We start from the raw sequence: 18662 nt of genomic DNA, 5'->3' as shown, positions 1-18662 counted from the left end.
TGTGAAAACATAATAATAACTGGCATGTTGGACAGGATGGAGAATTCTACAAGGGATCTAATTCATACTCAGATAATGGGGATTTGACTATACTGGAGGCAAAATGAAATAGCTGACATTTATACAGCTTTTATGAAATAAAATAATAATCTTTTATTATTTTGATGTAAAATATTTTATCATTTTTATTATGACATTATGTAACATTTATGTATCATTCTGGAGAACTAATCAGTAGTTCCCAAACTAATTTGATAAGCTTACCTGCTGAGTTTTATGTGTGCTTTCTCATTGTATATTCCTAGAGAGAATATGGATAATCTCCCTTGGTATCTCCTGGGGGATAGTTTCTCTGATAGGAGCTGCCCTCAAGATATACTAGTAAGCTTGAATGACCGTGGGAGGAACCAGTTGGGTTTTCCCCCCTTTTCCTCTTTCATCTGGAAATACCCTAAGAGTACAGCCAGTGGGAAGCAGAAAAGGCCAGGGTCCCCACCCCTAAGATCCTTTCAGCAAAGGCAAATATGTTAACATATATCATCCATGTGGAAGAGCAAGGAGTCTGGACTTTGAACTCTATTATAGTGAATTGTTGGTTGTGACTCCAATGGTAAGGAGGAAAGCCTTCAGCAGTATCAAAAAACTGAATGTCTGTTAGCCTCTGAAGGGCTCTGGAAGTGGACCCAATGGAATTCTCCAGGGGAAAGCACACGTGTTGGCTGAAAGAGGAACTCACTTGAATGTTGGGGCGTTGCCCATCTAGCAGCCCCAAGTGCATTTCTTTTCTAGGTAGTCCAGGACCAAGGGTAGCGTGGAGTCTAGGGCACATTAGGAAGACTAATCAGCAAGGAAGAAGAGCCATGTCACTGTTAGGTGACATCCTGAGTCCTTTTATGTGCTGTCAGTAGTTGTTTATACTCTTGTCCTCTTTGTGTCATCTATTATTAGATGAAATTATCTTGCTGCCTTTGTAGGAACTGGCGACCCTGGTTCCTACATCTGTAGAAATCTAAGAACAAACTATATACTGAACCATCCTAGACTAAACCATAGGACAGGGCATAACAAGTCAAAAATATATTCATTTGGGGATGGCCTCCAAGAATGGGCCCCCAGAGATTGGGGGCACTGAGCCACAAGTTACAATCCCATCTGATCCTTATCTAGCATAGTCTAACAGTAATCTTTGGGGTGACTAACATCATTCCCATTTTACAGATGAGGGAACTGATGATCAGAAAGTTGAAATAACTTAGCTATGATCCCATAGCTGACTCCTTGTCCAGCATGTTTTCCATTATATATGCTATTTCTCATCTGAATATTTGCTCCCAATAAACATTAAGTTACAAATATATATATACACACACATATGTACATATATATATAATAACTGTAAGTTATTATTAAACTTTAAATTTCTTGAGGGCAACTTGAATGGAATCCAGATATTGGGAAGGAAACAACTAGAATATGGAATTGCTGAGCCAATGTCTTTGATCCTTGAAGAATCAGGGAGAATGGGCAAGTGATCGTAGGACAACAGAAAGGCAAATCTTGCCCTGATTTTCAAAAATCAGAAGGTTAATTCTCCAAACTATAGGCTAGTGGACTTAATCTTGATTCTTGGCAGAACTCTAGGAGCCATTCTTCAAGTGATGGTTTGTAAGTGGTTAGAAGGGGAGCCAGGGATCAATAGAACCCAGCATGGATCCATCAAGAACAAGCCATGCCACACTAATCTCATTTCCTTTCTTGACAGGGTTGTTAAATTGATCAGGGTAATTTCATCGACACTGTGGGCCTGGTTTCCGCAATTCATCTGATGAGTCTTTTTCACTAGATCTTTATGGCTTGGATAAGAGTATAGTTTGGTGAATTTAAAATGTGTTGAGCAGCAATGTCCAAACAGTGGTGATTAATAGATGGATATCCACCTGCAGGGATGTCTCTGGTAGAGTAAAACAAGGCCATTTTCTGTTGAACGTTTTTATTAACTACTAGCAAGATTAGATTGCATACTTATTAAGTTTATAGAATCTTAAGTGATGGTGTGGAGGATTGCTAACACAGTGAATAATAGAATCTACTAGAATCAGTGGGTTGGAACCAAGGGCCAAACTAGTCAGTTGAAATTTAATAGGGATAAATGAAAAGTCCTGTATTTGTATTTCAAAAATCAACTGCCCAAGTACTGAATGGGACAGATGTGGCAGAAATAATGTTACTGAACTTTAAGTCCAAAACAAGTCCACAGAATGACCCAGGAGCAAATGAGATCCTTGGCTGCCATCATAGAAAACGTGTCTGGAAGAATCCAAGATAGACCTGTTGTACTTCTCCCTAATAAGAATACCCCTTGGGTACTGTGACCAATGTTGGTTGACACTTTGTAGGAAGAATATTGAAAAATGGGAAATAGTCAAGATGAGGGCAATCAGGATGGTGGGAGAAATCAAAATGGTACCATTCAAGAATCAATTGAAGGACTTGAGGATGCTTAACCGGGAGAAGGGAAGACTTACTGGGATGTGGTAAGTTTTGTTGTTGAGTCATTTCATTTGTGGCCAAGTCTTCATTTGTAGTTTTCTTGGCAAAGATACTAGAGTGGTTTGCCATTTTTCCTCTCCAACTCATTTTACAGATGAGGAAACTGAGACAGATGGGGTTAAGTAACTTACCCAGGATCACAGAACTAGGAAGTATCTGAGGTCACATTTGAACTCAAATCTCCCTGACTCCAGGTCTGGCCACTATACTACCATATGCTCAACCACATGAAAGGGATTAAAAATAATTGTAATAGCTAGCTCTATAATTTATAATTACACATATAATATATCATTAAATTTATATAGTACTTACTCTGTGCCCAGCACTGTGCTATGTGCTTTACAATGATGATATCATATGTTGATCCTCACAATAACCCTGGGAAGTAGGTCTTATTATTGCCCCCATTTTACTGATGAGGAAACTTATATTGGGGTATGTGACTTCACCAGGGTCACACAGTGAGTCAGTATCTGAAATAGACTTCTTTTTTTTGGTCATCTTTCCTCTTTACTTATTGGATTTTTACTTTAATAACAAATTTACCCATAAACTTTCCAAAGTTATATGATCCATATTGTCTCCCAGAGCTGACAGGCAATTCAATCTGTTATTGATACATGTTATACATGTAATTTTACACATAACATATTCCTATATTATTCATTTTTTTGTAAGTGATTAATCTTATAAAACTGAAACCCCTAAAATATACCCAAATAAACAGTCATAAATCATATGTTTTCATCTACGTTCCTACTCCAACAATTCTTTCTCTGGAGGTGGATTGGGTTCTTTTTTGAAGCTTAGACTTCTGATTAGACTTCTACTAGGCTCGATAGATATTCCCATCACGTCTGGAGTTGTGTCCTGTACAGAATGCTAGAAGGGTATTGGTAAACAGGAAAATATCCAGAAGATGGTGAAGAGAATAGAGTTCATGCCATATAAGGGTCAGCTGAAGAATTAGAGATCATTAGCCTGAAAATGACTTAAAGATGACAGCTGTCTATAAGTATGTGAAAAGCATCCTATGAAAGAGGGAATTGATTCATTCTGTTTGGCTCTATGAGGCAGATCTAGGGGCAATGGGAGAACTTCTAGAAAGGGAGATTTCAATTCAATAGAAGGAAAATCTCTCTAATAATTAGGGCAGTAGGACAGCTACATGGATCAGTAGATAGAATACCAGGTCTGTATCAATTCTAAGTCAGAAGGTAAGGGTTTAAAATAAAAGTGCAAAAGTAACATGGGCTAAGGATGTAAACAATTTTCAGAAGAAGATATTCAAATTATATATATATATATATGAAAGATGCTCAGAAACTAATAATTAGATAATGCAAATAAAGAAGCCCTGAGGTTCCTGTTTTGTCTAAAAAACAAAAATAGTAAATGCTGAAGGGGCCATGGGAAAAGAGGTACATGAAAGCATTGTCAGTAGAGATGTCAATTGGTCCAACCATTCTGGAAAGTAATTTGGAACTATACCCAAAGAGTTATTAAACTAAGAGTTAGTAAACCCTTTGATCCAGCAAGATCACTATAAAGTCTGTGCCCCAAAGATTTTTTTTTAAAAGGAAAGGGACCCACATGTACAAGTAGCTAACTAAAAGATGTCTGTCAATTGGAAAAGGAACAAAATAGGATATAAAAATGTCATGGAATATTTTTTTACTATAAGAAATGATGAAGAAGAAAGTGAACAGAACCAAAATAACAATTTATACAACAGCAACACTATAAAGACAAACAACTTGGAAAGATTTCAGAATTCTGATCAGCATAATGACCCATCTAAAATTCCAAAGGTACACATGATGAAACATGCTCCCTCCCTCCAGATAAAGGTGATAGGCAATGTGCAAACTGAGACATGTATTTTTATACATGCCCATGTGGGAATCTACTTTGCTTGAATATATATATTTGTCAGAAGGGCTTTGTTTTTCCCAACAGAGGCGGGATGGCAGAAGAGAGTGCAACAGATTTTTGTTAGCTGAAAAATAAAATTTAATTTGTAAAAAGAGGAAGATATCTTTAGAGGTAACAGGTTCCACCTCATTTAGGTCTTGCTGGCTGGCCATTTGTTGTCAAAGGGATTCCTGTTCATGAGTGAGCTGACCAGATGACTTCTGAAGCCTAAAGAATCTTGAAAATCTATGATAGGGGCGGCCCAGATGGCTGAATGGATAGAGTCCCAGGGCTAGAGATGAGCGGTTTGGGGGTTCAAACTTGACCTGAGATACTTCCTAAATCCGTGACCCTGGACAAGTCTCTTCACTCCCATTGCCTAGCCCTTACTGCTTTTCTGCCTTGGAACCAATGCACAGTATTGGTTCTAAGATACAAGGTAGGAGTTTTTGTTTTTAAAAGAAAATCTATGATAACTTTCCTTAACCACATCTGCCCAATTAAGTACACAAGCCACTGAATCCTTTCCAACCATTGGTTAGCACTTCCTTGATCCATTTTGGGCTAACGTTCTTCTTTAGTCCATCCATTGTTATCTTGACTACATGACAACACCCTCTGGAGACAGAGAAAGACCTGATCTGTTGCTCTTATCCCCCTCCACGTACACACTTGGGAACACACACACACACACACACACACACACACACACACACACACACACACACACACACACACGCTAACCAGGCTTGCCTTTATGGCTTTGCTGCCTGTGGGATCATAGGACCATAGAATCATAGGCTTAAAGCTTAAAGGAAGCTTACAGAGTATCTAATCCAACTCACATTTTATAGAGAAGGAAACTGAGGCAAAGAAAAGTTATGGTTTATCTGAGATTCAAAGATAGTAAATCTTTGAGGCTGGATTTGAACCCAGGTCTTCCTGAAGACCTATCCATCATGTCACATCTCTGAAAGACTTGAATTCAAATCCTGCCTCTGCCCCCTTACTACCTGGGTGATCATGTCAGTTCATTTGTCCTAACTCTGGGTTCTTTATCTATAAAAATCAGAATATTGGATTAGATGGACTCTAAAGTCTTCCCCAGCTCTAAAGCTATGAGCATAAGCTATGATGCACAGAAAATGAGAGTTGAAAGGGACCTTGGAAATTACTTACCCACCAGACTTTTTTTTTAAATTTCTTACCTTTCATCTTATAACTGATAATAAACAACAGTTCCAAAGCAGAGAAGTGCTAAGGGCTGGGCAATGAGGGTTAAGTGACTTGCCCAGGGTCACACAGCTAGGAAGTGTCCGAGACCAGATTTGAACTTATGAAATGAATCAGTCTTTCCTCACTTCAGATCAGATACTGTACCCACTGTACCACCTAGCTGCCCTTTGCTCAACTTTTTAAAAGGAGGAAATTGAGGAGAAGAAACTCTCCCAAGATCAAAGAGTAATAAAACCTAGATTTGAATTTGGAGCCTCACCCACCTCCAGAGAAAGAATTGTTTATGTTGGATAGATGTGGATCTTTCACAAATAAATGCTGTGCCCAGCAGGTAAGATGGCATGGAGTAGGGTCATACTGGAAAGTAGAGGAAGGACAATCATAGATACATAGATTTCTATCTGAAAGGGACCGCCTTCTTATTTTCCAGATCATCTGGAAACCAAAACCTGGAGGGGTTATCCAAGGATATATAAGTAGTAAGTAAAAGAGGCAGAATGTAAGCCCAGGACTATTTCATCCAACCTTGTTTTCCAGATGAGGAAACCAATACCCAGAACAGTTAAGGAATTTGCCCAAGGATAAACAAGTAGTAAATTAAAAAGGCAGAATTTGAACCCAGGTTCTCTGGCTCCAAATCAATTGTTCTTTTGCATTGTACCATACTACATTTCAGAAGAGGGTATATTGGTCAATTTTATCCTAAAATGCTCACCAAAAGGAATTTTGGTTATGTTTCTTAAGGGGATTTTACCCTCATGAGACCTTTTCCCAGAAAAAGGAGCTGAAGGTACCTAAAATCTTCATGATGGGTGCCTGTTGTTAAAGGTTAAGAGAAGTCCTCCATTGACATGCCATGTGTATACCAAGTGCCCCACTCCCAATAAAGAGCCCCAGATGGGCTCTTCACCTCCCTATAGCAAAAAATTCAGGCAGGTAAGGTAAAAGACCTGAAGCATTAGGCTGGTCTGAACCCAAAGCTGATGCGATGTAGCTCTCCCTGGATATGAACCCAAACTTGGGGGAAGACATAGGGCCATCACATGGTCTGACTGGAGAAAACTTCATTCCCATCATATGATCTGACTAATCCCCACTGGACACAGGCCAGAATTCCCTGTTTGTCCCTCCCTTCCCACCCCACCCTGAAGGCAGTGCTCAAATGCAATCAGATACATCCTCAGGCCATCTGTCCCTTGGACTTTTAGGCTAAGTCCAAGAACTCAAGGGGCCCCAGCCACTCACTTCCCCATCAAAGGAACTAGTGGGAGTACCATGCCTATTCCCAAACATAGACAAACTCAAGAAATTATGAACTCATTCAATGGATTCTGATCGATTCCAGATACTAGTTTCCTTGTGAGGTGATATCTCCCTTTCCCTTCCCCTCCACAGTTTGATGTTCCAGGATCACTGAACTTGGAGCTGAAAGGAGACACTTTAGAGATCACCTAATCCAATTTCTATTTTACAGATGTAGGAAGTGATGCCCAGAGAGTAGAATTTGCCCAAAGTCAGACAACTAATAAATAGCAGAAATGGAATCTGAAGCAAGGGCTCTGACCCAAAATGCAAGGGCTTTTGCATGACTCCATATTGCCTCTTCCAAAAGGAAAATGAGTAGTTTTCCCTCTTCATGCTATTTCCCTTTGCTAAAGGGACCCCAAAGGCAAAAGTTATTAGCACCTGAGAAAAGGATGATGAATAAGGCCTCTGTGCACCAACCTGGGAACTAGCCAAGAGCCTAAACCACAAGGACCTGGAAGAGATGGAGAGAGAATAGACCAATTGATGAAAATGGAAGTGGAAGGGGTGTTGTGTGGAATGGGAAGGGGAAGTTGCAGCAACTTTTACTCCAAGAGGCAACTGGAGTGGTGGAATGGGCATGGAGGCTAAAATCAGAAAACTTGGGTTCAAATCCCAGCTAGAACCCTCAGTACATATGTGACCCATCTCTTGACTTTTGAGGAACCTCTAGTTCCTCCAATATAAAATGAGGTGGTTGAGCTAGATGATATCTAGGGACCCTTCCATCTCTAACATCTTATTGATCCTTGGGGGAAAACCAAGAGAAAAGTTTTCCTCTAGATCTCTTGATATTGGTGGACCAATAGAAATTGGGTGTTCTCCATCAGTTATCCCACATCCCAGCAATGAACTGGTCCATGTTTTTTCTAATCATATATTTCTCTGATGACATCCTTTACTTCACTTCTCCTGACTAACTCCTCATGTACATTGTGTTCTGGGCCACTCCAGCCCACCATGCTCTTCTCCATTGCCCTTTGGGTGACTCTTGATATCAATCTTTCAGCAACTCTTGGTCTGCTATGTCTCAGGCCATTCAACAACACAAGAAGAAAATGTTTTAAAAGTGGGACTTTATTTTGAGGAGAAACTTGGCATGATACAAATAGTTACCCTACTTGGCCTCTCTGCTATTCTTGTTAGGACAGCTAAGTAGCTCAGTGGATAGAGTACTGGGTCTTCCTGCCCGAGGCCCAGCACTCCATCCACTCAGGAAGATGAGTCATACTGAGTTCAAATCTAGCCTCAGTGGGTAGAACACTGGACTCAGATCAGAAAGATGGGTTCAAATCTCACCTCAGATACTTCTTAGTTAAATGACAATAACTATATAGCTTAACCTCTCTGTACTGTAGTGTTCTCACCTACAAAATGAGGGAAATAGAACTGATGGACTAGTCACTTCTAGCTCTAAATCTATGATCCTGTGACATAAATGTTTCTCTCAAGGAGTTTACAATCGAACTGGGAGATAAGACACATACACACATCAGTAAAATACAAAGCAGATATAGCATAAGCAAAGAAAAAGTCCAGGCAGAGTGATGAGAAATTGGAGGGAAAAGAGGTCATTTTTACTGGGGAGGGGTGGGGAGAGGGAGTTGAAGGTAAAGAATTCTACAAGAAAGTCAAAAAAGACTTCCTGACATTAGAGTTGGACCTTGATGAAAGCGAAGCACTTCTTTAGTTAGATATAAGTATTTGTGGGGAGAATAAAGATAGTTAAATATATATATAAACACATTCATAAATATGTATTTAAATTAATAAGCAGGCATTTCATATAAGGATGTATTTTTACAGAAAATAGACATTTTTCTCAGGCCATCACTCAGAAATCAACCTAGCCCAGTCCAGAGGGAAGTTTAAATGCCAACATTAATCATACAGCCATTGAATCATCTTTTTACATATCCCTGGGCACAGGCAACAGACCTCCTCCCAGAGTGAGCCAGACCATGGCATGAGGAAGTACTGACAAGCCTTTATTATGTAAGTAAAGCCTTGCTTTACAGAAATGCAGTTTTACTACTTTGAAGTAGCTAACTGCTAAAGAAGGGGTTCAAGAAGAAGTCCCAGGACCCTGATAGAATGAGAATAGGGAATTCATTGGCGTTCACCAGCACCTGTCTGAATTCAACCAGTTAATAAGCCAGGTCTCCAAAAAGTAGGTTTTTCAACCTCCATTCAAGTCCTTCTCTGCTAGCTTCCCATATCATAAATACTCTCATGGGGTGTGGGGTGTGCATGCCTGGGCCAGGTCCCCGGAGAGCAGTGAGGGCCTCTCTCATCCAAGAACCAGCCTAGCTAAATTCAGGGAAGTTTAGCATTAGAATGACTGCAATAAGATGACTTTTTTTTTTCCCTCCCAACATCAGAAACAAGTCTAATCTTTTTTTTTTTTTAAACTCTTATCTTTTGTTTTAGAATGGATAGTGTGTCAGGGCTAGGCAATTGGGATTAGGTGACTTGCCCAAGGTCACACAGCTAGGAAGTGTCTGAGACCAAATTTGAACCCAGGACCTTTTTTTATTTTTTAAGAATTACCAAATGCAATTTTATTGTTCACAAAACAAACAAAGATCATTAGGGTAAAGGGGACAGAGAAACTTCTGGTGAGGGTCTGGTAAAAGGCATCCCCTATAGAGTTTTAGAGCAAAGTCACTTTTTAAAAGTTCTAAAGAAGGCCAATACTGGTGATATCATTGTACCAAAAAATACCAGATAGCTAGGAGTATAAACCACAATAAAAAAGGTCAAAATGTGCAGCAAGTCTCCAGACCTGACTCTATCCACTGTACTACCTAGCTGCCCCTCAATCTTTTATATTGTGTTTAAAAGCTCACAACCTGAATTGGAGGGAAGACTTACACTGACTAAATCATCTGTCTTTCAACTATTCAGGTAAATCAAGTGAATTCCTCAGCAATCTTGACAGGAGAGGGAAAGAAAGGTCTTTTATCCAAGTATCTAAAGCTGTTGTTGTTTAGTCATTTTGCAGTTGTGTCTGATTCTATGTGACTCCTTTTAGGGTTTTCTTGGCAAAGATACCAGAGTAGTTTTGTCATTTCTTTCTCTGGCTCATTTGACATATGAGGAATCTAAGGCAAACAGTTAAATGACTTTCCCAAGGTCACTCAGCTAGTAAAGTGTCTGAGCCCACATTTGAACTCAGGTCTTCCTGATTCCAAACCTAGCATTCTATCCACTGTACCAATAGAGCTCAAATGGTAGCTGAAAGAGTTTAGACTTTTCACCCTGGAACAGCTTACTCTCTTGAAGACAGATTGGGAAGTTCTAGGATTTCAATTCAAATCTCAGTTCTTTACCTTATTGCCTGTGTGACTTTGGCCTGTCACCTAGTCTGTCTAGATTTTCTAGATGACAACTTACATCTCTTCCAACCCTCAGAGCTTCCAGGAGCCCCTGGAGTGGGGTGTAAAGAGTGCTGAACTTGAGAGTCACAGGACCAGAGGTGAAGTCCTCCATCTATCATTTATTTCTGGTGTGATCTTGGACTTAAAATCTTCCTGAATTTCTATTTGTATACCTGGAATATAAGGGAATTTGGTCTAGATGACTTCTTTTCTTTTTTTTTTAAACCCTTACCTTCCATCTTGGGGTCAATACTGTGTATTGGCTCCAAGGCAGAAGAGCAGTAAGGGCTGGGCAATGGGGGTCAAGTGACTTGCCCAGGGTCACACAGCTGGGAAGCCTCTGAGGCCAGATTTGAACCTAGGATCTCCCATCTCTAAGCCTGGCTCTCATCCACTGAACTACCCAGCTGCCCCCTCTAGATGACTTCTAAGACTTGTCCCAGCTCTAAATTCTAACTCCAATTGCCTCACAACTCCTTACTGCTCTTTCACCTTAGAATCCATTGATTCTAAGACAGAAGGCAGTGATTTTTTTTTTCATTAACTCTGCTCGAGTCAGGAGGGCTCAGATACTTCCTAGCTGTTTGACCCTGGGCAAGTCACTTGACTCCATTTGCCTAAACCCTGCCCCTTGGTCTTAGAGTTGTTACTACAACATAAAGTAAGGATTTAATAACAAATAATTAATAAACTTTAAATTTAAGTGTGGTTTAAAGTTCCAGTTAGAGTGATTCAGGAAACTGTGGTCATTTCCATTGTGTCTCCTGTCCCCAACACCAGCCAACTCATCACTTACTTCCTCATCTAAACTCAAAGTCATTACAACTTTCAAACCCAGAACTGCCAATTGTTTGTGCCCATCTCTGTCCCTTTCCCCTCCCCCCTGCATTTAGCTTCTGACTATAGTCTTTGTTTCCTCTCCATCCACAATTATCTGCTTCTCCCCATACAAGTCCTTCTCCACGGCCATTCTTCTCATTGTTTCCTTGGACATACGATGCTGATTTCCGTTTTCTATGCCTCAGCTCAAGTTGCCTGGCATGCCCACACATCCAGTTGCCCAGAATGACTCAGAAAGGGGCCCCTAGTCAAATGCCTTCCATCCTTTCGAAGGGAGCTCCAGTCCCCAGAGTTCATACGGATCACTTCTCCTGCCTCCCAACTCCTGGCGCACCCAGAATCGGAACCGTATAAACTATTTACTCAACACATCTGAAACGGAATTCCTGAGCTTAGGGGTCTAGGAGAAAAGCTAAGATTTAGGCTCCGGGGGCTGAGGGCCCTTTGGGTTGGGGTAGAAAGTGGGAATGGAAACGAGAGGCGAGGGAGCTAAACAGAGCCCGAATTTGACTGCGGAGACACATTCATTAGGGGAAAGTCGCAAAGTAGCGATGACTCAGTCAGAATGTCCTTATAATCTGCCTACCATGTAATCAACAGTCCTCTAACTGGAAGTAAGAACCTGTATTTACGGAGTGTGCATGACTTTAAACTCGGGCCAGTATACCGTGGACCTGTGAGCATGTAGACGTGTGTGTGTGTGTGTGTGTGTGTGTGTGTGTGTGTGTGTGTGTGTGTGTGTGTGTGTGTGCCTATGTGTGCCAGTGTCCATCTGTCTGGCCATCTGTGTTCCTCGGTCCCCGCCAGTCTGAGTGCATGTGGGTCGGGAAAGGAAGTGGGAATGTAGAGTAAGATGGGAGCCCCAGGCCAACTCTCCACCCTTCTCCTAGCCTAGAACAAAAGCGACGGCTGCCAGCTTCTCGCCTGGGGTCAACTCCCGTACCTTGCCAGGCAAGAGGGCGGGCTCCCAAGCCAGGGCACATCTGGGAACAAAGCCGCCGTCTCCCACCCACCTCCACGGAACCTGCTCCCTTCGGGGCCATCCCCTTCCCCCAGAACTAGACCCGCTCCGGGCTCCCGCCTCCTCCCCTTCAGAGCTGGCCAGAGCCAACAAAAACTCGGAGAGCACTTACCCAGCCTCTCTTCCTCCTCCTCCTCCCTGCTCCTCAGCAGCAGCCCCAAGCTGCTTCCCGAAAGATCCCCGAGGGGGGCCAGGCTCAGCCCAGCTCAGCTCCGCTCAGCCCCCACTGGGGCCGACTCCCTCCTCTATGGGGAGTCGGAAAAGGGAGCTGGGGCTAGGAAAGCCGCCGGCATCTTCGGCTGCCCAGCCGAGTCCTGGAAGTGGAGGGCCGCTGCCGGCCAGCCGCGGTCAGGACATGAATGGAAGGAGCGAGGCGGAGAGTGCTGGGCCGGGCCAGACTAGTGCTGACCCAGGAAGCTGGGCGCCTGGAGCTCTCCGGCAGGCTCTCCCTGGGAGGGCGGGGAGAGCTGGGGGACTGGAAGGGGTGGGGGGCCGGGGCTGCAGCCTCGGCTAGGGGGGAAGTACCATATTAGTCAGAGTATGGGGCCCTCTTTTCTCTCCCCCCATCCTCGCCCTCACTTCACTGGCCCCCCCAAAGCCGCCTGGTATAAAGTTGAACACTTTCTCTAACAGGCGTGGTTTTCATTATAAAATCATGTGGGGTGTTGTGGGTTTTTTTTCCTTTCAAAGAAATCCTATTTTTCAGAGGGGCCTCTAGTAGGATCAATACTGTATCCACAACTCGGAAAGCCAGCTGGGAATGATGTCATCGTCAGGCCCCGGAGGCCCAGAATCCTAGTGCCTTGGAGGCTGGATTCTCGCCCCGGACTGGAGCTCCCACGCCTGGACACTCCCTGGCTGGGGGAGGAGATGGGCTAAGAGCGATGTCCCTTGGGAAAAGCCTGAAAACCTGACCACAGCCGCCCCAACCTTAGGGTCTAGTCAGACTCCTGAAACAGGCATCTCCGCTGTGCTTGGAATGGGAGTGTGAAGGCTGGCACCCTCCGTCTCAGCCTCAGCCCCTTCCCCAGATTAGACAGTGCCTACCTGAAGGGATGGGGCTCATCTCAACCCACCAGCAGGCACGACCTCAGCTGATCTTCCTCCCCCTACCCATGGAGAGCCCTCCACTCTTGTACTCCTCCCGGGGAGCAGAAATAGATCTGACACACCCCGTCCCCACCCCACCTTCCCCATCTGGTTTGTATCAAACCTGACTGGCCAGCCTATAATCAAGGTTATTTTTAAGCACGAATCTATTTTCCCCCATTCAGTATCTCGAGGGGGTGAGGGGAAGGAGACAGTCTATATTCAGAGCAATTTTACTCCCTCTAGGTCTCAATTTTGTCATCTGTGAAATGAAAGTTTGTACCAGATAATTTAGGAGTGGCACCATGGAAAGAACTAAGGGTTTGGAGGCAAAGAACCTGGGTTTGAACCCCAACCCCTGACAAGTACAACCTGTGTGACTTGGAAAGTCATTTCCTTGCCCTGGTCCTCAGTTTCCTCATTCATTCAATAACCATTTATTAAGCACCAGGCATTGCACCAGGCACCCCATAAGACAAAAAAGGAAGCAGACTTCCTTCAAGGAGTTTGAATTCTATTAGGGAAAAACACAAGAAGATAGATAGATAGATAGATAGATAGATAGATAGATAGATAGATAGATAGATAGATAGATAGATAGATAGATAGATAGATAGATAGATAGATAGATAGATGGATGGATGGATGGATGGATGGATGGATGGATGGATGGATGGATGGATGGATGGATGGATAGAAACACATAGATATGAAATAACTTCTGGGTGATATCAGTATTGGCTTACAGAAGATGGTGCTGAACTGAGCCTTGAAGGATGGGAGAGAGTGGAAGGGGAATAGGGAATGCTATCCAAAAACACAGAGATAGGGTAAAGTGTCTGTGTGGCAAAGTAGACCATTTTGGCTAGGAAGCAAAGTGCATACTTGAAGGTTGACTGGTTGGTGTTCTTCATACTCAAAGAGGACCAAAATCACATCACTATGTTGGGGTCAATGTACAATGTGTCCATCTAGGGATGATCAGACCAATACAAACTTGGAAAGTTCTACCATAGTTGGGACACAAATAGCTCATGTGAACACTTAGGCTGGAGATATCTGAATTTGAACATTTCACTTTCTTTGTTTTTTCATTTTTAAAAAATCCTTACCTCTAAGTCAAAAGGGCAAGGCTAGGCAAATGAGTTAAGTCACTTACTCAGAGTCGCACAGCTAGGAAATGTCTGAGGTCAGATTTAAACCCAGGTCCTCCAGACTCCATCTCATGGTTTTGGTTTTGGTTTTTTGAGCTACTACAATTCTGCACCTTCTTTGATTTGGGCATGCCCTGCTGGATGGTTCTGTGACAGGGTCTTTCATGTCTCAAAATCAATATCAAAGTTCTTCAGAGACCCTGAAGTGTCTTTTGTACCACTAATTTGGACCTCGGCATGAGTACTTGCCTTGTTGGAGTTCTCCATAAAATGGTCTTTTAGGCAAATGTGTGTTTGGCCTTTGAACAATGTGGCAAGTCCACTGGGAGTTGTGTTCTCTGCAATAGAGTCTGAATGCTTGACAGTTCAGATAAAGAACAGAAATGGACCTCAGTGTCCAATATCTTATCTTGCCAGGTGATCTTCAGAATCTTTCTTAGACAATTCAAATGGAAGCAAATTGGTTTCCTGACATAACACTGGTAGACACTGTCCAGATATACTTGAAGGAGAATAATGGGTACTGAGTCTGGATAGGAATGTTGATGCCAGGTGGTATAGACCTTTTTTTTTAAGATATTTTATTTTACCAGTTACATGTAATAAAAATTTTCTACATGTTTTCTGAAGTTATAAGATCCAAAATGTCTCCCTCCCTTCCCTCCCCCTTCCCAGAGATGGTAGCAATTTGATCTGGGTTATACATGTAGTATCATACAAAACTTATTTCCATATTGTTCTTTATTGTAAGAGAATACTCACATAAAACCACCCCCACCCCCCAAAAAACCAACATAAACTAAAGTGAAAAATTGTATGCTTTGATTTGCATTCCACTCCAACAGTTCTTTCTCTGGAGGTGGATAGCATTCTCTACCATAAGTCCTCTGAATTGTCCTGGATCATTTTATTGCTGAGAGTAACTGAGTCTATCACAGTTGATCATTGTATGTTCCTGTATACAATGTTCTCCTGGTTCTGCTTATTTCACTCTGCATCAGTTCATAGGTCTTTCCAGCTTTTTCTGAAGTCATCCTGCTTATCATTGCTTATACTATAATAGTATTCCATCACCATCATATACCACAATTCATTCAGCCATTCCCCAATTCAACTTTCTCATTTTAGAGAAACTGAGGATCAGAGAGATTTTTTTAAATATTTTTTCTTTTCTTTTCTTTTCTTTAAATAATATTTTATTTGATCATTTCCAAGCATTATTCATTAAAGACAAAGATCATTTTCTTTTCCTCCCCCCACCCCCCATAGCTGACACGTGATTCCACTGGGTATCACATGTGTTCTTGATTCGAACCCATTGCCATGTTGTTAGTTGGTATAGACCTTTTAAACTCAGAAGAATTTGAATTTTGTTCCTAAATAAAAAAGGGAGTTATTAGAACTTCTCAGGCAGGAGAGTGACCCCTCTGCTTTAGGAATATTAATTGGTACCTATGTAGAGAGCACTTTAATTCAGGGAGGCTAAGTAAAAGTCCAAATGAAAGATGAGGAGGGACTGAACCAAGGTGGTAGTTGTATGAATGGAGAAGTGGTAGGTATTGGAGATATTATGGAGATAAGTTTGATAAGATTTAACAACTGATTAAATATGAAAGATGAAGGAGAGGAAAGAATTGGGATGACTCTAAGGTGGTAAACCTGGATGAGTAGAAGAATATCTGGTGTCTTTAATAGACATCAGAAATTTAAGAAAAGGTGACTCAGTGGATTGAGAGCCAGGCCTAGAGACTGGAGGTTGTAGGTTCAAATCTGACCTCAGACACTTCCTAGCTGTGTGACCCTACGCAAGTCACTTCACCCCTGTTGCCTAGCCCTTACCACTCTTCTGCCTTGGAGCCAATATGCAGTATTGACTCCAAGATGGAAGGTAAGGGTTTAAAAAAAAAAAGAGTTAGGAAGAAGAAAGGGTTTAGTTGGGAAGATAATAAGTTCTATTTGGGCCATATTGAGTTTGATATACTGGAAAGACATCCAGTTGCATATGTCCATTAATCAGTTGGTAATGCAGAAAGTAGTTCAGGAGAGAGTCTGGAACTAGAAAAACAGGTCTGGGATTCACCAGTAGAGAGAGGATAGTTGAAACCATGGAAGCTGATAAAAACAATAAGAAAGTTGGTATAGAGCAAAGGTTCTTATGTTGTTTGTGTCAAAGATCCCTTTATCAGTGTCTAGTGAAATCTATAGGCCCTTTGTCAAAATAACATTTTTAAATGTATAAAACATATGATTACAAAGAAAACCAATTATATTTCAATATATTTATTGATCTATTTTTTAAAAAACAAAGGTCACTGACCCCAACTTAAGAACTCCTGTTATAGAGAAAGAAAAGGAAAGAGGCCAGGCCAGAGCCAATAACTCATCTATAAAAAGAGAGCTTACATTATAGGTGAACTGTTAAGTTCACTAAACCCTCTGATTCCCTTCAGCATAATTCCTCTTAGGTATCAGGCCACAGGGTTACAGATATTTTAATAACACTGCCATTTTGATAGCAAAAGCTTGGCTTTCCTCACAACAACCCTGTCCAGTATGTGGCTTGGATATTGTTAAACCCATCTTACATATGAAGACAGTCAGTCTCAAGAGAGATGGAATGGCATTGCAAAATGTAAAATGAATGACATATCAAATTAAAAAGGGTTTGTACAAACAAAACCAATGCAAACAAAATTAGAAGGAAAGCAACAAATTGGGAGAACATTTTTATTACAAAACTCTCTGACAAAGCTTTAATTTCCCAAATATATAAGGAACTAAGTTATATTTACAAAAATTCAAGCCATTCCCCAATCAACAACTCATTTAAGGGCATGAATAGGCAGTTTTCACATGATGAAGTCAGAACTATTAATAATCACATGAAAAATTGTTATAAATCCCTTCTGATTAGAGAAATGCAAATTAAAACAACCCTGAGTTACCACCTTACACCCAACAGAGTGGCCAATATGACAGCAAAGGAAAGTGATGAATATTGGAGGGGATGTGGCAAAATTGGAACACTAATATACTCCTGGTGGAGTTGTGAATTGGTCCGACAATTCTGAAGGACAATTTGGACAAATTTGGAGGACAAAATATGCCTAGAGGGCTTTAAAAAAATGCCTGCCCCTTTGTCCCAGCTATACCATTGCTGGGTTTATACCCCAAAGAGATAATGCGGAAAAAGACTTGTACATGAATATTCATAGCTGTGCTCTTTGTGGTGGCAAAAAACTGGAAAATGAGGGGATGCCCTTCAATTGGGGAATGGCTGAACAAATTGTGGTATATGTTGGTGATGGAATACTATTGTGCTCAAAGGAATAATTAAGTGGAGGAATTCCATGGAGACTGGAACAACCTCTAGAAACTGATGTAGAATGAAAGGAGCAGAACCAGGAGAACAATGTACACAGAGATGGATACACTGTGGTACAATCGAATGTAACAGACTTCTCCATGAGTAGCAATGCAATGGTCCAGAACAACTGGGAGGGATTCATGAGAAAGAACAGTATCCACATTCAGAGGAAAAACTGTGGGAGTAGAAACACAGAAGAACAACAACTGCTTGATTACATGGGTTGATAGAGATATGGCTGGGGATGTAGACTCTAAATGAACATCCTAGTGCAAACACCAACAAAATGGAAATAGGTTCTGATCAAGGATACATGTAAAACCCAGTGGAATTGTGCATTGACTATGGGGAGGGGTGGTGGGAGGGGAGGGAAAGAATATGATTCTTGTAACCAAGGAAAAATGTTCTAAACTGACTAATTAAATAAAATTTTCAAAATGCAACCCCTACTGCAAAAGACAACGCTCAAATAATAACCCCAAGTATGTATCACTTTGCTCACCACACCTCAAGGAGTATTATCTCATTATTTATCTATATTTTATGTTTGTGATTTGATCACAAAGCAAGTAAATGTCTAAGCCACAATAAGAATCCACATCTTCTCACTCCATTAGGACTCCAAGGCCAGCGGTCTAACCACCAGCCACACTGACCCTCCCCCTTAGACCAGATAAGTCATTAACATGTCAGGAGAACTTAGTCCTTCTACAGATCTAGAGATGGAAGGGTTCTCAAAGGCCATCTGGTCCAACAGCGCTCATTTTAAAGATAAGGAAATGGTCCCAAATGGAAGGGAAGTG

At 41.6% G+C, this 18662-nt stretch overlaps 1 protein-coding gene across 2 annotated transcripts in view; it reads right to left on the bottom strand.

The window, feature by feature from the left end:
* Positions 1–13417, bottom strand: part of CD276 (CD276 molecule) — a 47421-nt gene extending 34004 nt beyond the window's left edge. The window contains exon 1 of one of the 2 annotated variants that reach the window (XM_056798461.1): positions 13297–13417. The gene's annotated coding sequence lies outside the window, so the exon portion shown is untranslated. Of the gene's footprint in view, positions 1–12361; positions 12839–13296 lie in introns of those variants that run through there. The other variant, XM_056798459.1, reaches the window with a different exon arrangement.
* Between the last annotated feature and the right edge of the window lie 5245 nt (positions 13418–18662).

This window comes from Monodelphis domestica, chromosome 1, assembly GCF_027887165.1.
Source record: "Monodelphis domestica isolate mMonDom1 chromosome 1, mMonDom1.pri, whole genome shotgun sequence".
NCBI lineage: Eukaryota > Metazoa > Chordata > Mammalia > Didelphimorphia > Didelphidae > Monodelphis > Monodelphis domestica.
Note: the sequence above shows the minus strand (reverse complement) of the source record. Positions and strands in the feature narration are given on the sequence as shown.